At 38.4% G+C, this 22256-nt stretch overlaps 1 long non-coding RNA gene across 3 annotated transcripts; it reads right to left on the bottom strand.

Annotated features, from left to right (window-relative positions):
- Nucleotides 1-7634: 7634 nt before the first annotated feature.
- Nucleotides 7635-19149, bottom strand: LOC143696112 (uncharacterized). Of its 3 annotated transcripts, XR_013185520.1 has the most exons (5): nucleotides 19016-19149; nucleotides 15377-15488; nucleotides 13995-14144; nucleotides 13690-13865; nucleotides 7635-8345 (listed from the first exon to the last, which is right to left on the bottom strand). It is a non-coding gene; the product is annotated as an uncharacterized LOC143696112 (long non-coding RNA). The 3 variants fall into 3 exon arrangements; XR_013185521.1 differs by having other exon boundaries at nucleotides 13690-14144; nucleotides 15415-15488; XR_013185519.1 differs by having other exon boundaries at nucleotides 13690-14144.
- Nucleotides 19150-22256: the final 3107 nt, after the last annotated feature.

Genomic DNA, 22256 nt, shown 5'->3' on the forward strand with positions numbered 1-22256 from the left:
CCAAATTAAACTATCTACTGGGAAAAATCAGGAAGAGACATCTTAAGAATGAATTTTGATGGGAACAGATCAGATGTTCACTAAGGAAAAAAAAACAATTTTGAAATTATTGTTCCCCTTGAACAAAGCTTGATTCCTGAATCTTTGGCATTTGGATGAGAAGAAACAAGAATTCACTCACCTTTTGTTTTAAAAAATAAAACCATCAAAAGTACATGCTACTGTAACATTAAAGTGCAAGACACAAATGAGTTGGCTGCATCTTGGGGTTTATTTAAGTCTCACTAGCCCTGATGAAATTTGCAAGTAAAGTATTGCAGAATAACGCTTTATGGAGGGATGATATTTTTGTGCTCTTCCTACCACATAAACACACACTGCTTAATATAATAAACCATAAAATTATGAGAACTGCAGTTTATCACACATATTTGATTGCCTTTTCTAACTCCCATTTTCTATTTTAGGTAGTTTCTTTCCTTGGTCCATCAGTCAAAAATCCCTGAGCAGCTCCTAATATCGATTGGATATAGAAATATTTTTAATCTCTTGATAAAGAGAGGATTTTGTCATTGTCAGCCCTGCACATCTGTACATAGAAGTCAAGCTGGATGGCCACTGTTCAAGCGAGGCATCTCTGAGTTCTAGGGATAATGTTTGTTTTGAAAGTTGGAAAGCATATAGCTATGGCTCTCAGGGTGCTCTCTGGCACTTGCTTTTAGACAAAGGCATGTTGAAATAGCAAGCCACTGAAACCTGGCCTGGATTGCTAAAAGGCCATTGTAGACACTGCTCAGCAACAAGAAGAAGTAGATAACACAATACACATGTCTATTCTGCCCCTTTAGGCAGAAAGACTCTGTTAATAAAGAAATCAAACATGAGAATCCACATGCTATGACAGAATGAGCTATGGCATTCTTGGACCACTCCTCCACACCTCAAGTTACTTCATATTAAAGTCTGCTGAGCCAAGGCAAGTATCCCCTTACCTCAGTGCCTCAGAAAATTTCAATCTCCATAAATTCTAACAATTTTAACAAACCCAAAGGTCATGAAGGTTATGTAAAGGAACACTTTTCTTATCTACCTTTTGATCAAAAACTCATTATGCACATATCATAAATGTGCATAATGCTATTTCCAGTTCTGTGCCTTCAAAGCCAAAGCTCCTCCATTACCAAGCTGTCAGAATAAAATCGGGCATTGATTATTTGCTAAAAGTCATTCTTTGCTGTCTATATGGAGCCACTTTGGTTCAAACTAATCCTACCTCTAACCCCGAGGACTGAGCAAGCCTCGCTGTTCACCAGCAGTCACATGTGATTGACTTCAAATGAAGTGTGAAGACACAAAACCAATTCTAACAGGACCATGGTGTGGACGCACCCATCTTCTCTACTGCAGCATTTGCAGAGCCAAGTAGAGAAGCAGAGCTGGCAATCCATTTTTTCCTTTGAAACTTTGCTTTCCTTCTCTGAGGAAGACAGATGACATGAGAAAGCATTCCTGATACAATCATGCTGGAGAAGAAACTGATGGTACTTCTGCACTCTGTGCTGGAGTTTGGTGTGGTCACACACACAACCAAGACAAACGAAAAGATCTGACCACTGAAAGTGAGACAATCCTTTGAACATGTACATCAATCCTTTGAACTGCACATGCAGAAACCTGTGGTCTTAGCCGCTGTTTACACTTTAACCAGCATCAGTACCGGATCCTTACAGGAGCTGTACTCTTGTTGAAACTTAAGATAAAGTGCCAGAAACCAGAGACATCCTTTCAGTGTATAGATGAAGAAAGAAGAGAGAAAAGTGGCAAGTCAGTAGTAGCTTGCAGGTGACTTTGCTTCATGAAATTCTACATCCTTGTCAAAATTAAAATTTTCGTAATGTCAAATGTCTCTACTTTTCATCTGCTATGGTGTGAAAAAGGAAAGAATCTTTTCCTCCATAAAATTCCGGTTTCTTTCTAGAGGTTCTAGTTTAGCTATTATTCTCTTTGTTAGCCAAGGTTCAGGCTTCTTTCAAAGCAAGCTTTTCTGTCTTTATTTGCAAGAGGAAGAAGAAAGATAGATTTTATCTGTTGTAACATATCAGGGTTTTTGCTGAACAAGAGCCACAGAACATCATACTAAAGATCTTTTTACTCAGCAAGTTGACTTTGGGATGAGTTTTGAATGCTTTCTGTTTGCTATCAGTCATAGATTTAGTCAAGACGATAAATCCTCACAAAATAAACATTATCACTTGCAACATTGATGGATATTTATTTATCAGTAAAATGAACATTGCGCTTTTATATATGCAGATTAGCTCCTAAATAATAAACAATTTCCCAGCTATGCAGCTAGAACTGGTTGATCAGAAATAGTTTTATGTTTTCGAGTGAGTTGACCTTCATCTATTGATCAAGGGTAGTTGGCAAGATCTTAAGTAATAACATTCTTGGCTTCACACATCACTCTCATATTGATAGGGTGGAATTGTTTCTGAGTCCAATACTTATCTGCTGGTGAAATATGGGAACATATGAGTCTAGTCAGTCACACCCAAAATATTGTGGAAGCTAGAAGCAACATATGTACTTCCTTGAATTTCTCCCACTGGTATGGAGCATTTGGAAATGCAGCAACTCTTTGGAGAGGCGCTTGCTCAGTATCTATCTGGTGTGTGGCATCCCCTGTTACAATCTGGAAATTGCTTAAACCGTTGTGGAAAATCAGCTGGTTGAGTGACAACACAAAACAAAATGAGTGCCCCAGCTAAAGCTTCATTCCCAAGCCTTTAAAAACGTCTCTGTTAACTCTACAAAGGCAAATTGAACTCATCTTCCTAAATGCCTTAAAAAGAAGGAAATAGGACCACTCTTCTCTTGGGGCGCAAATGCATCCTGCTAACAAGGGTTAGTCATCTTCTGTCACCTTCATCCTCAACAGACTGTTCTGTAGAGTGGTTTCTGTGCATTGCTGGGCAATAAACAAGCCTTCAGCATCCCACCTGGCACCCACACTGGGTAGTGGAAGAGAAAGAATTGCTCTCTGTAGAGTTAACTTCTTACCCCTTCCTGTCTGTTAGCATAACAACATCACCCTCCTTCTTTAAATTGCATAGAAAATATTTTTTTTATTTGTTCCAATCTCTCACTGAATACAAATCAGGGTAAATAGCTCTGCAAAGACTCTACAGCTAAGAGCTATTATCTATGTGTTTTGATCAGTTTTAACAGCAATGGTCTATGGACCTCAATTTCCTGTTCTGAAGTGCTAAAACTTATGAAAATAAACTCCGAGGCTTAGCAAGCACCCTTTAATCAAATAAAATTGTCAGTATGAATCTACCTATGCTAGCATAACCTTATAAAAATGTTTGATAGTAGCTTTTTGCACTGTGAAACCTAAAACTCCAGTACACTACAAATTTTGCAGGATAAATTTGATACATCAGTGGTGTTTTGTGGGGTTTTTTTCCTTATTTACATCATTTTTCTTCTTTTCTGTCTGTTTTACAGTGTTCTCTCATCCTTCTCTGTGTAATCCTCACCATTTTAATTATCTGTGTGTTTTATAAAATCATGTCTAATTAGAAAATTTTAAATTCCTCATTACAGAACATTCTCATGCAGAACTTGAAATAGGAATGATTATGAACTGTTTTAATAAGCACCAGCTTTGCACTCTTTAAAAGACTGGAATTGTTGTTTATATCTGTATGCACATTAGTTTACCTCAAGATGTGCTAGATTACATTAATTATCTTTGCATCTGCAACAGAGAACATCAATGATCGATGCCAACTCATTCCTTGGAATTTTTGAAAAGTTTTGTTGGGTTTTTTTTTTGACAATTTGTATTTGCCATACAGGGAAATTTAAAAGGGATGGACAGAGCTTGCTGCTGGAATCTGCAAGACCACTGTGTTTCATTGTGCTGAAGACTAATTGTAAATACTTTTACCTATTTATGAGGTGGGTGAAAAACTCTGATTTTGCAACTAGCTGTACTTTATAACATTTCAATCCTGATCTGTCTCAAAAGCAGGCAGATTTATTGCAGCAGTGTCCCCATGTGGACTTCTACCAAAACAAATGTGACCAACTGAATTTTGGCTCCAGTTTTGATGCAAACAAATCCTTACTAAGCAAAATACAAATAAATGGTTTAAATAGTTTTTAACCAAATTGGTTTAAGTAGGAATTTAGAGAAAATAACTGGCAGCCAGTATCTGGAATTAGCCTTCTGGAGCCTGTGAGTCCCTGCCTGCTTAGTTCAGGCTGTACAAATCCCTGAAGCTCCTGTTATCAGAGGTAGCATTTCTCTTATATACACAGATCAGCTCACCTAAGGACCCGGTTTTCGCAATCTTGGTGCAAGTCTTCACAGCACTTGGTGTAAGTCTATAAACAGGCTCAAGATACAAGGAAAAAATTTGCTTTACAGCTCGTGAGAGTAAGCACATCTTTTCAGCTCCTTCTGCCTGTGGCCAGAAACAAAGGTACCGCATCAATCTGTCAAAATATTTTTCTTCTGTATTGTTGAGCATTTTCATGGCAAAATTTCTATATTGCATATTGAACCAGGACTGATCATCCCCTTGAAACCAATGGGATAAATTACAAAGGAACTTGCTGCTTATAGGATCCAAGAGTACAGCAACGTAAACCCTAGTTAGCACTGAAGAACTTATTTAAATCATTTTACTGTATTTGCTTTTTTGTGAAAGTCTGCATTCAGACTGTAATTCCACAACATTTATTTGTTATTCAAAGCAATTTAATGAATAATTCTGTAATAATTGTCTCAGCTTATTGTGAATATTCAGGATTTGAAACATGAACTGTGATTGCTCTCCTAAATCAAATGCTGTTTTATTATTCCTTCAGTGAATGACAGTCTTAGAATCAAGTGAATGACTGGGGGAAAAAGAAAGGGAAATAAGAGAATTAAACTTGAATATTATCCAGAATTTGCATAAATTAACTCTTGTGGTGGGCACTCCTGCCATGACAAAAGCAAGCTTGTTTATGAGAAGCAAGCATAAATGGCAGGCATATTGTTAAAATGCATTTGTTCAGCAATAGTGCATGCAACCTGGAATTAAACTGTTTGTTTATTTATTAGCTAAGGCCTAAAATTTGGTGGGAAATAAAAAGGGGAAAAGACAAGTAACAGGTCTGAGGAGGTGTTTAAAATACCATTCTTGAAAAGGAATCCTCTGTACAGTTAAAATCAGTTTAGGTATTTCCCTCAGGCGCTGGAAAACATTACAACATTGCACTCAGGAATTTTGGTGATTTATGCAAATGGAAACATATACACACTCTAAATGCAATGACCTCAGAGGCAGAAGCTCCTGTTTGGCTGATTTTTACCTCCTGTTTGTTAAATTTCTAATTCCTGCATGCTTCTGCAGCAAGCCTTCCACTATTTTCTGGATGACTGAAAACTAAAGCTTGGCTGATCTCTCTTGAGCTTGGCCTGTGAGCTGTGATGTGCTGATGCTTGAGGGTGCAGCTGCCACCACTGCAGCCCCAGAGGCAGAGGTGCTTCTGCTGGGTGGGCAGCAGGCTCAGACCAGCCTCCCACCACCCTCTGCCCTGGGGAGGGAACAAACTGCATCTGTTTGTCCTTGAACATTCCTGGGCTGCTCCAAAAGAAGCGCGGTCTGGTGGTTTAACTCTGGCTGGATGCCAGGCGCCCACCAAAGTTGTTCTGTCACTCCCCTCCTCAGCTGGAGAGGTGAGAGAAAATGTAACAAAAGGTCCATGAATGAGGTAAGGGCAGGGAGGGATCACTCACTGTTTACTGTCATGGGCAAAACTGACTTGCCTTGGAGAAATTAATGGAACCAATTATGAATCAAAATCAAAACAGGAAAATGAGAATTAAAACACACCTTAAAACCACCTACACATGACCAGCACATCGAGGGAGTTGATCAACCTCCTCCATTCTGCTTTTGTAAGACCCCACTTGGAGTGCTCTCTCCAGCTCTGGGGCAACCAACATGAGAAGGATGTGAACCTGCTGGAGCAAGTTCAGAGAAGGGCCATGAAGATGATGAGAGGGATGGAACACCTCTCTTATGCAGACAGGCTGGCAGAGTTGAACTCTCTTATGCTGTTCAGCCTGGAGAAGAGGCTCTGGCTTTTCTAGTACCTTCCAGCACCTAAAGGGGCTATGAGACAACAGGAGAGGGGCATTTTACAACACCAAGTAGTGATGGGACAAGAGAAAATGGCTTTAATCTGGCAGAGGTTTATATTAGATATTAGAAAAAAATTGTTTCCTGTGAGGGTTTTGAATACACACAGAGCAGGCCGAGGACAGGGGGGTGGGTTAGAGGAGATGCTGGCTCTCAGGACTTCCCATGGAAGCCTATGAGACCAGAGTTGTACAAAATGTGCTGCAGACTGGATGTGGCCCAGGAGTTTTTGCACACAAAGCTTCATATGCTTTCAAAGCACATTAAGGCAAACGGCCTTCTCACAGTTTAGATGTGATTTACGGTCAAAATGATGTGAGCCACGGAAAAGGTATGACCAGGTAGCAAGTCCCTGCAGCAAACCAGTGACTCTGGGACTGCTGAGGACACAGAGACTGAAGAAACATCTCTGACAGCCTTTAAAATGTGTTACATGATGGTGCTTGTGACCCTGCCTTTGCCCCAGGCTATGCTATAGCTGCTAGAATTTCAAATCTCTTTCAGTGAGTGGTATCTGGGCAAAGCAAAGAAATAAATAGGTTTGGACATTATACATTTTCTGTTTGGGGAAAGTTAACTTTCCTCAACTTTTTTTCCCCTGTGCTTTATTTTCTTTCTTTTCCTTTTAATATTTGAAAGCCTTATTTTTTCACGTTTAAAAAGTCACATAATTACTGGTATCTCAGGTTATAGAATCCCAATGTCTTAAAATGGCTTCATCTGTTAAGGATGGAGACTACCACTTTGTCATCAAAGCCTGATAATCAAATATTTCAATTTTTCACACACACACAAAAAAATGGGCATCCACATTTTTTGAGCATATTTTATTAAGACCAAAACACTGACTTTGAAATTGAAGGTCGAAGTTTTCCTGTTAAAAGCCAGAAGAGTGACACAACCAACATGATGGAAGCACAGCATACCGTGTTCCATGCTCTGATTTAATCCTGCTCCTTTTATCCACACCTTTGGGTTTGGTTACATTAAGTGTTGATAGATTTGTGTGGAGAAGGGGGCAGGAGGCTGGAAGGAGTGTTTTTTTCATTTTAACAATAATATCCTTCTTCCATAAAAGATATGAAGCAGAAGACTGAACAGAAAATCTAGCTATTTTATTGCCCCAAGGCATTATTCATTTTCCTGACACATTATGTTTTTAATTAAAATTGCACATGAGTTAATTAAAATGTTCATTCAGCTTTTTTTTTTTTTTCCTTGCATGGGTGCCTTGTTACTCTCCTAGCATTTTAGTAGAAGGCCATTACATTTCAACAAACTGCTGGCTTTATCAGCTCAGACTTCTACTGACAGACTGTCATGTTTGCTACACCTTTTTATCTCAGATGTTCTAATTTTTTTAAGTACCTTCTCTGGTCTGGGGGCTGGTTGTTTTGGGTTTTTTTTAATGTTATTACCATTATTATTATTATTATTATTATTATTATTATACCAGCACGTTCACTAGTGGTTTGAGCTCAGGTTTCTTAAGGAGACATTGTCAGGAATGGGCAGGAAGGTGAACAAGAACCCATGAACACTGTCAAAGCTCACTCTTATGGAACCTGCTCAGATTAATCTGCAATACAAGTGCACTGCAACACCAGTGCACAGTACCTTGGGAGCAACACTGAAGAAAAGGGGCATGCAGAGAAAGTAATCATCAGAATCCTGCAGACACCTAACTTATACTGACCTATGTGGAATCCTCCAGATTTATGGGTTACAAGTACTGAATTTTTGATCACTGGTTTGGAAAAAGGAAATACTAGAAGATAGGCACAGACTTTTGTCCATCTTGTCTAGTCTTAAGCTCTATTTTTAAAAGGTATAGCAGGACTTAAACAGTTTGAGAAAGTGTTTCTGTTTTAGCTGAAAGCATTCTTGTTGGTATATTAGGAAGGGCAGGAAAGATTTCTCAGGCTGTGGACTAGCAAAAGCTGCTTTACTCAGTTTTCAAGGAACCTGTTTCTACACTAAAAATTCCCAAGTCATGAGTGGAAGTCTGTCCTGCTTCCTTTGTGCTGGCTACACAGCATGGTGAAATGCAGTTACTTCCCCCAACCAGATTCGCCAGTGCTGACTTTGGGAATGGAGCCAGTGTAGGAAGAGTTCTCTGTCCCAGGTGTCAACCAGCTCCTAGAAAGGAACAGATTTCACACATGGATCATCTCTGCTTTCCACAGAGGTTGTAAACATGCATGGTGCACTTGTTAAATTCACCCTTATTGAGCGTCACAAGTCAGAAATGCATACAAGGCCAATAAACCATAGCCAGGGTAAAAGGTAGAAGGCATGTCAAACAAATGTTTTCTGAAGAGGTGTACAGCAAGCTGTTGTGCCTTTGCTGAAGTCTTCAAAGCCTGCAGAAACACATTGATGTTTGTAACTAACACCTTGCATCCTGGCTGCTGCAGTGGCAGGTGCCTGGACAAACAGAGCCTTTGAGCAAAGATTTCTGTTTTGTGTAAGTGCCACACACGCCTTCTAACAGCAACACTGAAGCCAAGTTTGAAAATCAGACCTCAAAGCAACAGCTCCCATAACTCAAATAGAGAAGGAGGGATGGGCTATGGGGTTCAAACTTTGGGCTCAGCTAATATGCATTAGTGCCATTTGCTTTTTTCACACAGCATGAGTTAAGGACAGGCTGTCAGCTGTAACTTTGAGCTTCCTGGATGCTGTCAGCTCTTTTCACAACCTTCATATTACTGAAGTGGAGATTTTTACATTTTATTCTTTGACTTCTTGTTGTATCTTCATGAGAATAATGTGATTTCGGGGGAAGTGTTGAAAGGTTTGAATGTGGTAACTAAACATTTACAAAAGATCTTTAGCCTGAAATATGTAAATATATTTCTCTCAATGGTTCAGATAGCAGTGTTTAATTTTGCAGAAAAATTGCAAAGTTTTTTAAATTTTTTATACTGAATTTATGCTCTGATGAAAAGCCCTTCAATTCAGGAAGTAGAAGAAATTATTTATTTTTAAAACTGTCTTAATATGGCATCTTAGATATCTTGCAAAGGGTGTGAAAGATAAGGTTACCAGTCAGGAATAATGTTTTAAAACATCATTACCCTGATATCACCCAAAGCAGCTTTCTTTGAATCATTTTGTTTGGTATATATCTATATTTTGATTCAAATAATACCCTCCTTGGTTATACTAATATTTCTGTGTGATGTTTTCTTAGGCATCAAGAGCAACTTCACTGAACCTCAGCAAATAAACCCTATTGGTTTCTTAAAGGTCCTTTAGTTTAAAATATACCTTGATATTTTGTTTGCAAGACTATACTTAGTTCACAGCTTATTAAAAATTTGCTCCTTTATTACTTTATATTATCTATAAATTGAGTAGGAAAAACCCCAAAACCTTGAGTACTCTCTGGAGTTCTGAGCCCCATAATTTAAGAAGGATGTAAAGGTTCTTGAATGAGCCCAGAGGAGGTCAGCCAAGCTGGTGTGAGGGTTGAAAGGCTGCGGGGGGCAGTTGAGACTTTGGGTTTGTCTGCTTTGGAGGACAACAGGAGGCTGAGGGGTGGCTCTCTCCAGCTTCCTGAGGAGGGGAAGTGAAGACCAGGGTGTGGATCCCTTTTCTCAGTGAGAGAACACATGGGAATGGTTCAAGGCTGCGCATGGGGAGGGTCAGACTGGACACTGGAGGCATTTCTTTACTGAGAGAGTGGTCAGACATTGGAACAGGCTTCCTAGGGAGGTGGTCAATGCCCCAAGTCTATCTTCATGGCATTTCCATTTTCCACTACTTTCTGACTTGTGCAGTAGAGGTGTTTTTTTCTTTCCTGTCTCTATATCCTACTTTTACTGCAGTCTTCTGATCCTAGTAAATCCCTAGCCCTTCAGAGACCAAGTGCCTGTCCCTACCACAGACAACTGTGTGAAAGTCTTACAAATTTGTGTCAGTAAAATTCAAACATTTTGTTAACTGCATTGTTTTTACCAAATTGTTCATTTAGGAATATTAAAATGCTTTAAAGGTGTACTGGAGCAAACAAAAGTATTTTTCTTCATCGTTTTTAAACACAAATTTGAGTTAGCGGGTTTGTAATAATTAGTTCTTAGTTTAAAATTTTGTTTAACACCAGTGAAAACAAAGGTTTTATCCCACAATTTTTGTAATAGTTCATCATGCTAACAACATTTCAAAAACACTGGTTTTGAAATGGCCTGGAACATTTTTCCAACATTTTAAAGGGACTCTAAAATTAAAAAAAAAAAATCCTTTTTATCCTTATTTTTACACCCTGTAGTCTGTGTACCTTGAACTTCCCACACAGCATCAACCTTTTGTGCTTTCATGTAGGAAAAGTCAACATTTAATCATAAAAGGGTTTGAGAATCTATATTAAGAATACAATCTAACTTGGTAGCTGCTGTTTGAGATCCTGCACACTATGAATTTCATACAGTAGAAATTAAAATCTGGTATAATTTCATGACCCATATCACCTTCCTTCTCACAGATTCCAACAGTGTGAAGTTATTTCCATAAAGAAATGTGGGGATATTGTAGGAAACAAACTGGATTTACCAACAGTTCAAAGCTGTGGGGAATATTACGTTTAAAGCCAACTCCTCTTATAGATACGTTTAACACTTCCTGAAAATTCCCTTCAAAAAAGTAACAGTAATTTTCATCAGCTCTGGGAAAAGAGTCATCAAGTATCTCCAGGTGTAATGTATTTTTAGTAGAACCACCCAAACTGTTAGCCACAGTTGTGAACTCTGCTGAGGAAGTCTCTCGGCGCTGCGGTGGCAAGCTATCTGCCCACAGGCAGTTTAAGTGCTCCAGATAGAGGTGCAAGACCTTAAAAAAAAATCTAAAGCCATGCCATAAACAGGAAGCCTTTTTAAAAATCATTTTCTCCAGTTTGGAAAAGGATGGAATAATAGAAAGAGAAACAAACTGTTCTGAGAAAGGAGCAGCCTGAGGAGACCGGCTTTGCTGCAGGTCATTGGTCCTCCCCTGCTCTACCTCTCATTTTCTCACCTAGGCTCTTACCTAATTCTGGCCCTGCAGAGGCCCCTGGACTAACTCTCAGTCTCCCTCACTCCCTTTATGCTTTCCTAGCAATTCCCAGGAAGTTATTTCCAATAATCACCTAATTTCCTGCATGAAGCAGCACAGGATGCCCCAAGACTCCCATCATCTTGCATGACCACTTTTAGTCTGCTCAGACTTGTAAAGTCCCGCTGCTCTCTGCCCTTGTAGACACAGAGGTTAACAGAGACTAAGCAACTTTTCTTAATTGTCAAACTCCAGCCATTTAATTCCTGAGACTGGAAAAAGAGGATTTTGAAGAAGGATATTAACACCCCTCTCACATTTTCCCCCATTAAGGGGCAGATCTGAGATGAGAAGAAACTCCAGACTGGCCCCAAAAGCTGAGCTCTGTCCCAACAGATTCCTTTCAGAGAAAGTCTCCTCACCTAGAAATATAGGAGAGCAAGCAAGCAAACAAACAAAACTGCAGCCACCTTGGACACATTTCCTGAGTGCTCACAGATCATCCTGCCCAAGCACAGCAGTACTGACGGCCCCTGGCCAGGCCACAGCAACACCATCCAGACCTCCTGGAAATGCAGCAGGTGGTAACCTCTGCTAGGGAGATAAAGACTTGGAAATGGCAGTGATTTGTACCCTATGGAGATAACGAAGACTCACTGCTAAGAATGTATTTGGGTTTTTTCTCTATTTGTTCACTCAGCTTGAGTAAAGCCATTTGGGGGGATTTTTTGTTTGTTTTTTTTTCTTTTTATTGCTTTCATTCATCTGCATCATTCAAAACTAAAGCCTTGCTAGGAATGAAAATAAGGAGTTGAAAGCACTTTTTTTTCAATGCACAGACAGATCCACGGTGCAGACTTGCAGCTATTTCTACCTATATGAAGAGGCAGCAGGACCAAAGGAGAGGTGTCACACCCCTAAACTCTCAAGCTGTCGGTACAAATGGGTTTGCTTCTATACTTAGAGAATTTGGGGTTTCTGTGTATGTATTTTCATCTTTTAAGTTCTCAATAAATGTGGATGGTCTCAGACAAGTAGAGAAATAAGACAATAAAATATCTGGCTTGCTGTTCTAAATTCACTATGTATAGTTTTAAGGCCTTGCTGCATTTCTTACTCCCATTTATCCCCCCACTCTCCTCAGTAGGTGTGGATATCAGGTTTACTTACTGACTTGCCAGTTGTATATGTTCAACAACTCTAACTCAATGACATCACTTATTAGGGAGATAAATGAGGGCAATTAAGCATCATGGCCATAACTGGTGAAACTTTCTGCAATGAGAGCATTATTAAAATGACAGAGTGCTTGTCTGTGCCTGCCCAAGGTGTATGATTCAGCCTCTCTCCTTTGCCTGGTAAAGTGACCCCCAGCAGCACTTCTCACATGCATTGTTTCTACAGGGCTATATATCACCTCTGGTGTAAACTGGCAATGTATATTGATTGATGCCCACTTCGTTTTTAACAGCCACCTTCTTCTATGTTATTTAGAGTTAAACAGGACAGCTGATAAACATTACAATTTAGTTCATGTTTGTTAAACTACTCACTTAAATAACCTCCTCAGATGCTGATAAATGGCACCTTCAGAAAGAATAGCTGTTATTTTTTGCATAATATACTGGTGTTTAAGGCTTTTTATAGTATATCATACGCACAGCCTTGCTCTGTCATTCAAAACCCAAATGACATTTTATTAAAATATTTCTTTTTAATCCTGTTTGGCTAATGTTTCCAACATTTTTTAATACTGGATTTGAGCAAAGGAGGGAAATTGCCATGAGAAGTGGAAAGTCCATTTGGAAAAAAAAGAAACTAGGTTTCAAGTTAGTGCTTGTTTCCCTTAAAAATTATGTTCTCCATTTTGGGCAGAAGTGTGGCTATAAAGATTTGGAAAAATAAGACCATTGCAGGAAAAAGAAACAAGTAGGAGTAATACATGGAGAGAGGTAAAGATGGTCAAATATAGTCTGAAGAAGCAAGAAAAAAAAAAAAAGCAGAGAGAGAGGACAAAACCTAAATATAAAATAATTATGATCCAATGAGAAAACCCAAACTAAAGAGGGTGCTCCCAGTAGCACCAGGATATAGGACTAAGCTATGGGACAGTATCTTTACCAGTCTGGGGCATGCCTGCCCCTCCTGCTTTCCTGCAGGAGGGATGTGATTTGCATCCTCATGCTAGAAAACTCCACCATCTCGCAGGGGTGATGATCCCAGCATGGGAGCCCTGTAGGGTTTCTTGGGAGCCCTGCAGACATGCTATGCATGTATGGAACACACACAAAATGCACAGAGATGAGGCAGCTGTGATGGCAGATCCTTGTCCTTTTGAAATGTCATAAAGTAAATGTATTGCACAGGCTGTGATGTGGCTGGCAAGAAAATGGAGATGATGTCCCTCTACTCTTGGATCAAAATGCTTCATTTTATAGAGCACATGATTTACCTGTGCTTTGTATCCTAGCACACACTGCCCAGAGCACAGTGCCCAGAAGGCTGTTTCCAACACAGCTCCATCGCCAGGAACATCAGGGAAGGTGGAATGGGAGCCAGGAGCAGTGGGGTAGTGCAAGCTGAGGCCAGCTGCACCCTGGCCCCCAAGAGCTGCCTGGGAGAGGAAACCTGAAGCAAAGCATCACTTCTGAGGACTCTCTTCCAGGTGTGTGAAGAGGGATATAACCCTGGGGTCAAAAAAACAGAGAAGAAAAAGAGAAAAATCAAGGCTGGGTTTGAAAACAGACAGGCACCTACCTTAGAAAGATTTTGCAGATATGTCCAGCAGAATTTAGAGCAGCCATCCTCTTCCTCTGAATTGTTGCTCTGTTTTCTAGATGTTAGGAGACTTTGTATGCATTTATTGCCATTCTTTGCATCCCTGCCAAGTCTGCTACAGTGGCAAGCCTATGGAATTAAGGTGCAGAGAAAGATGAAAATGAGTTAATAATTTATCTTTTAGGCCAGTCTTTAAATATTGCTTCACAGAGTTGAAAGGTGCCAAAAGTTAAGGAGAAACCTACAAAGGGACTCAAGGGAGAGGAGGTGGGTTCAGACTGTGACAGGAGGCACAGAAGGCAATAGGATAGGGGGCAGCTAAGGTGTGTGAAATAAAGAATGTATTTTTATGTGCTCAAGAATGTGCCTAAATTATTAGAAGGATAATGGTAAAACAGACACAAAGTTAAGAACCATCATAAGGAATATAAGAATAACCATGCCACATCAGACCAATTGCCCATCTAGTTGGCCTCTTACATGTCACAGCAAGGTTTAAAAATGCATATTAAGCCATCTCCTACACTGGAAATAATGTGCAGGCAGCCAGTGTAGCTCCTTCTTTAAGATAGTAGTGCTCATACTGTTAGAAAATAATTTATTCTAATGTAATGTGACTGAATGCTCTCAATAGGCACAGAAATGTTTTATACTCTTGCTTAATCCTGCTGATGTTTGGCTCAGTAATATCTATGAAAGGTGTCACATTAGTTAATAAGGAGCTACATAAAGACAACATCAAACATTGAACTTCGATCACTGTTAAACTATTTGCAATTCAGGTTCATTTATTGCTCCCATTTTATACTTTTGAGGAAAAGTATAGAAATAAATATTTTTTAAAGACTGGACCAAATTTGTTTGTGGGGAAAATGTTGCTTCTCTAACCTCCACTTTTTGCTTACCACCCCAACAATCATCTTTCTCCTCAATGAGCCAGAACCTCTTTGCTGTCCATGGTCAACAGTTTTCTTTGCTGCTGACTTCAACCAAATAACAAAACCAACTCAACACTTATGTTTCTTGACAGGAGAAAACCAAGAGGGTAGTGGTTGTTGACATTGTTATTTCATTGAGGATTCATATTTACCATATGGTGTTATAAAAATGCAGAACCCCATAATATGTATCTTTATTGTTTCCTACATGAGATGATACACTGGAAAAAAAAATGTATTCTTCAATGACAGCAAATATACATGTTTTGTATTTCCCTGACTCTGCGGTTTTGAATCAGACAGCCTCCCACACTTAATGAAAACAGTATCATAGGTGTCATAGGTTAACAGAATAACAAAGAAAATCTGTTTAGGGAGAAGTAGAACATATATATTATTTTAAGTTTGTAAGAAAGTTGTCACCTGTTTATTTCTATCACACCTTTAACCTTGGATGGTACCTGTTACGTCTCACTTGACCTGCACTGTAGAGGAGTTCCTGCTCCCCAAAAACTGATGAAGTTTCCACTTTCACCTGTGAAAAAAAATGAAATTAGCTATATAGATGCTAAAGGATAGATACTACACTAAGTGCCCAGCTTTAAAATGGCACAGTAGATAATGGGACCATTTCTCATATGGACATCCTTCAGCTAAAGGTTTTATTCTTATTCCTATAAAAGGAAAAAAAAAGTTTGGATTATTCTATTTCAGAAACAGATTAATAATTCAAGCCCAGAATATGTAGGTCTCACAACAAATTATAGCACAGGTTATTTCATAGGGAGTTTATTCAATAACAAAATATAATATGTTAGTACCAAACCATCACTTTATCACATACATTTCTTTATGCAGTTAGAATTCGCTCTGTGCATTTAAAATTTGTCCTGCACAGTGAATAGATTTTCATTAAAATATTTATTTTAAATCTTTATTTTCTCAGGAGCAATGAGCAGAGGTGGGTGTCACATTTTGCATTTCACCTGCATCCTTTTGCATTTTGATATAAGGCAGCAGAATGCCTGCTACTATTTAATTAAACAGGAATCTGGATTAACTCCAGCTGTGGGCTGTGTAATCAGACCTTGTGAGTGTGTTCAAAAAGGGGTGTTTTCCCTGGCTCATATTTTATTCCTGCATGAAAATCTGCTCTCACTCAAACCTGTCCACATGCTGCAGTAAATGATTTTCCCTCCCTCCTGAATCATATGCTTAGGCACCCCCACTACAATTCTTCGAAAAGAAACAAAAAGGCACAAACAGCTTGACTGGTCCACTTACACTAACTACTATTTAATGATGAGAGGTTTTTCTTGTTCATGTATAAATCTACCATTTATTCAAGTTTATACTGTAATGACTGTAAGATCTATTAAATTGTTTTGTGCAGATTTATGTTATTCTCTCCAGATGATGACAATTTAATTGCTGTTGCCCATGGCTTAAGATGAGCTCAATTCTCAGAAGTGAATTTACCTTTCCTTGAACATGCATATCACCATCATGGATGACAAACACACTTCCGATTTGTTCTACTTCTCTAAGTACTTTTTGCTACCATTCAAAATGATAAATTATACATAAAATAAATATGATAAGTCTGGCTGAAACTACAATTTTTTTTTGTCCTAATAGAGGAAAATTATCCCAAACCTATATATATATTTTGTGGACAGTTTACCCCATCCATGAACATCAACGTGTTCAGGTCTGAGTATAAATGAGCGACAGTGAAAATGTGTGTATAAATTCATGAACTGGCACATCCATGAGAGTTTGTGATCATATTTTATTTTCAATAGTCTTTTCTGAGTATGCACTTTGCCTCTTTAGAAGTCATCATTGATCTATGGTGGTGCTTTTGACAGAGTATATCTCAACCAACATAAGAGACAATTGTCAAATAGATGTTGCTCATTGTTCATTTCCATAGGCTGGACATCTTTTTGTGGTAATTTGATATGGCAAGTTTTCTCAAGCTATCAGCAGAGACTCAGACTACAGATGATAATGAAAACTAAATCAGAGTTCATCATGCATAAAAGATTCTGAAACTTTGAATTTTTTAGATTTTGTAGCTTGTGTGGAGGTTACAGATGGATAAACTCAAAAACGTTTGGCCTTACCACAATATTAGATTTGCTGGCCAAACATCACCTGCCAAAACAAACTAGAAATAAATGGCTCTCCATTTTCAGCAGAACAGAGCCATTTTCCCTCCCTTTTTTATTTCTATTTTAGTCTTTCTTCCAATCCACCAGCATGAAAAGACTGTTGAATGTAATTCTGGAAAATGCATCCAAATATTTCAGACTTTCTGATAAATTTTCTCAAGGAGATTGGAAGTGGCAATTTTGATCACTACAGATTGCATATTTGAGTTATACAGAGTCTTACAGGGACAAATAGTTGCATGTGGAAGGATGTTTCTTTGTCTGCCATATAGTCCCATAGTCAGTCTATAGGGAAAGTGAAATTTTAGATCTCACTTTCTTTCTGTTCCTAGGGGGTTTTTTTAATTGAAAGAGCAAAATTAGTCTACATTTTCTTTTTTGTCTTCAGAATGTTATCTAATTTATTATCTAATGGTGTTCTTAACTTCTTTTCCACTTACCCTTCATGCCAGTCCTTACAAAAAACTAGAATTGCAGTACTTGTCTCTAAAATGTTTCTTGTCAAGACAGTGGGTGAGGAAGTTTTAATGGCAGTCCTAGAATCTTCTCTGATGAGATTCTAATTAAGTTGCCAGGATAAGAAAATTAGAAAATCACAGCAGTTTAAAGCTTAACCTTCAAGGAAGCTTGAGCAGATATGAATAACACTGTTTCTGGAGGATGGCGTGAGTGCAGTTGCAGCCGCTAATGTGAAGCGATGCATGTTCAGTACATCCTCTTTCCACACTGTTAAGTGGAACAAGTCATAGTGCAAGTGTATGTTTAAGTCCTTGAGGATGTAAGATATACTCTTATTCTTGAAGGAAATGGTAGTGACCCAGGCAGTTTAAGTGAAATCATATGGTCAGGAGTTCTCTCTGTACTTCTTATTTCTGTCTCCAATCCAGGTCATGGTTTGACTGTACCTACATCAATTCACTGTTACCAGCTCTCACCTACCACAAACAAGATAAGTTTGTATGATATCTAAATTTTTGCAGCAAACTCAGATTTATGATTACACATATATCCAATTTCTCATTCTGGATGGAGAGCTGTTTGTCTCAGATTGTATATTATGTTCACGATTCTAATATTTAATTGCATATATATAATGCAACAACTGCATATATGCTTACATTCCATTCATTTGGAGCAAGGAAAGCAAAGTGAAAAACTGCTCATACACATTTTTATGTACTGTCCTTTTATCCTTCTTCTGAGTGAATAAACACGGGGACTGCTCTGTGCAGATATACTTCAGCAATAACTTGCAGCTTTAACAACATTCCAGATTTTTGCTTCCACCTCTCTTTCTAATACTGCTGTGCTTTTCAGCCTCAAAGACAGCACAAGACAGCCAGGCAATCCTGTGACAAACTCCACTAAGGACTTCACAGTTAACAAAACAATGAATGAAACATCATTCTGGCACAGAGAACAGCTTTCTGCTGTCTTCTGCCGCCTTTGATTTTTTTTTTCCCCAAGTGGAAAAGCAACTTCAAAAACAAGGTGCTGTCATTTTAGCAAAGGAGAATTAGGACTGTGAAAGGATGAAGTGTCCTTGCACAGAAAGACTGCAGCTAAAATTGTATCAATATTCCTGTTATAAACTGATAAACACAGAGCTCCGTGAGGTCAAGTTGTACATGCTTGAGCTGACATGCCAATCTGCCAGCAGTCATATGGTTCTCATATGGCGACACGCCACAGATGCCAGGAAAATGTGAGAAGTTTCTGGCTCATTTCATTTCACTCTCCTGAATGCCATGTTTGCCTGCACACACACACACACACACACACACACACATACACACACACACACACACACAGAGTATTTCTGTTTTAAATAGAGCTATTGTAGCCCATGTATTCCCATTTTCTTAAAGGATTTGCAATAACTCACCCAAGCTGATTCCTGAGACTTCATAGCAAGACTTGTCTTGGGAATGAGAGCAGGTTTGTTGTTTTCTTTTTTGGTGGTTTTTTTTTTTTTTTTGCAAGCCTTCAAAACACTCCCCTAGCCATTTTTAAATGACATCAAAAGACAGAATTAGAAAAAGAGACAGACAAGATAACAACACATCATATGTGGATGATTTATAATATACATTTAGGGAAAGAAATCTGAAAAGTTTCAGTCGTTTCAGAACATGACTTCTTCCATTCTCTAACAACGTTAAAACAGCTCTTATTAATGCTTGAACAGCAGCAAGTATTCTTTCCTTGGTTCTGTTTCTTCAATGTGCATTTTTGTATCAACAATATAATGCCTCTGTCACGTGGACTGACATGATAGTACATTAACAATTGTCTATATTCATATTTGGTAAATAGACCACAATTATTCATTGAGTATATAATGCACAATTTACAATTTGTTGAAATATGTATTTCCACATCAGACCATCTTTCAAGCTTTTACAGTCTTTTGTGTCAGGTTCAATTGTCTTCAAGAGGAATTGTTTTCCTTTTCTTTCTTTTAAACTGTTACTAAAGGGAAAAGGCTGAGACAAATATAACTACAGTTATTTTTAATGAAAAGTCCTTCTTCTATGACTGAGAGTGTGCACTTCACCCTTGCCTCACCAAATCCAGATACTGTCATTTTAAATGAACTTACTTCTAATTTTTAATGCAAAAACAGAAACTGGTCTTAGGCTTAAAATATGAATGAGAAAAAATGCACAATGTGTGTGTGTGTGTGTGTGTGTGTGTGTGTGTGTGTGTGTGTACATGTGTGTACATGTGTGTACCCACACATGCAACTGTGCAAGGAATGGTGATTTCTCCATGCAGGACAAAGTTTGAAGTTAACTCAACTCTGGCACCTCACCTCTGCTCAGAAATCTCTCTCTTCAAGAACATTAAAAATAACACATTTCTGGCAGTTTCAAATGTGAGTCTACAGGAAAGTAATTTTTTTTCTTTTCTGGTATTAAGTTTTACCTCCTTAGGCTCACACTTTATAAAAGTTTGAGATAAGGATATGGAATAAGGAGCAGGCAATAACTTTCTCATGTATAAAAAAAGGCAGAATTTGGTGCTATTACCCCCTAAATTTATAAACCAAGAACAAGAAATAACAGAGAATTCCCCTTGCTGTGAAGATGTGTGCATTTAAAAAACAAACATTAAGATTTTTTTTCTTTTACTTCCATTTACACATCACTTGTAAATCAAGGGAGAAAGGTCAGCTCAGACAGTAGCCTACCTTTGAGGAAAACCAATTTTGTGTCCTAGCTTAGCCTAAAGTTTCCTGCACAATCCTGTTCCTAAGTCTTTAATTAAGGTACTGCCTCCCATCCTTTTCCCCAAACCTATTATGTTTTTGCATTTGACCTCTAAATGTAGGGAACCAGGAACGCTTCTGATCTTGTGGGTTCAAATGAATGTCCTTTCTACATCCTGATGCTGGAGAGATGCTCATATTGCTGTCTCCAGCGCCCTAAGTTTCATGGGAAAGTGAGAGCAGCTGCCAGTGGAGCACAGCTGGGCTCTGGTGTGGTCCCACATGTTGCCAACAGGGAGCCCACGACCTCAGGACAGGCCATGGCAGAGGTCAGAGTACAAACACCAACATGCCTCACATGGATGCTCAGACCAAAGACAATAAAAATGTGATTTAAGCCCTCACATGACTTCTATTAAGTACCTGAAAGACAAATCCTGATTGAATTGAAAGGAAGCCAAATAACTTTCCTATTCAGAAAGGGAGGACTGCTGGAATACACTCCAGTAACAAATCCCTATTTTCTTTCCTTAAAACCCATGGATTTAATATCATTTGCAAAGGGCTTTCTATTTTTCCAAGGTGTTGCCTAGTTTCTCAGGCCTCAGGCAAGGTAGCTGGCCCATAGAGATTGCTTTAAAAATAAGCTGTTCTCAATAGACTGATGAAGTATTCCTGAAATATTTTGACTTTCGAGTGTCATCAAAAAATGGAGTACTTAGTATGTTTGGAGTTTCTTGTTCATCTTTTTCCTGAGGTCAATAACTGTGAAAAATACCACAAACTTGGATCTACATAATTTTTTAATAAACTTTTTTTTCCCAAGTGCTTTTACTCAAGGGACCCTTATCGTTGCAGTAAGAATAACAAAGAAGCTGAGGAGCAGAACTCCAGTTTGTTTGTTGCTCCATAAAACACACACATTTGCACAAATGTTTTTGAATAAACATTTGTGTTTGTGCTTGCACAGCAATTAACAGATTGTAAATACCATTCAAAGTACAGCATCCACTTAGACTTATTGTATATACAGCCCCTGCTTGGATTTTGGTACATGAGTCCCAACTGGATTTCACTTTCCTTTTTTTAAGGTGTCAGCGTAGATGAAGGACTTCTTAAATGGAGTAGTGTGATTTAACTCAAGGTACTTGCTCTTGAGATTATATTAATGGAATCAAGACAGCAACAGTCTCAAACATTGATTTCAGCATTGTAGACATTGCATATTGTATATATGCTGTCAATACTATGATCTCCTTGGAGCAATCAGAACAATTTCTGCCCCCAAACAAATTAAAGCATTAGAACATAATTCAGATGACAACAAACATTGTACATGTAGCTCTATCTTAATACTCAAATCATAATTTTTTTTAACTTAATTTGTCAAGTTCATAACTATCACTTAGAACTTGCTGACAAGGAACCTGATAACACATCATATCAAATTCCATTTTACAACTGTTTCCTTGGAAACACAGGCATAAAAATGGGCCATGCACAATGGAATGAAATCAAACAAATTAAAATTAACCTTAAAGAATTCCCACGAATCACAAGCTCTTTGCATTGTTAAAATTCATGCAAAACCAGGGATAATGATTCTTACAATAAGAGCATCATTAGTCCCACATTGCCATAGAGTCTACTTGCTTTGGCCCTGATCCATCAAATCCCTTCAGCATGGAGGAAACTTTAAATGTATGAGGTATCCCACTCAACAGAATGAGTCATGTGGTTAAGGTTATTCATGTACTTAAGAACTACACAAATATGTGTGTGTATATATATATATGTGTGTGTGTGTGTGTGTATGTATGTATATATATATATATATATATGTATATATATGCACACTGCAGGCTATGCACACATCTTTGGAAGCTAGGCTCAGGAGTGAAAATAATATATAAAG

The sequence above is a fragment of the Agelaius phoeniceus genome, chromosome 1 (genome assembly GCF_051311805.1).
Source record: "Agelaius phoeniceus isolate bAgePho1 chromosome 1, bAgePho1.hap1, whole genome shotgun sequence".
NCBI lineage: Eukaryota > Metazoa > Chordata > Aves > Passeriformes > Icteridae > Agelaius > Agelaius phoeniceus.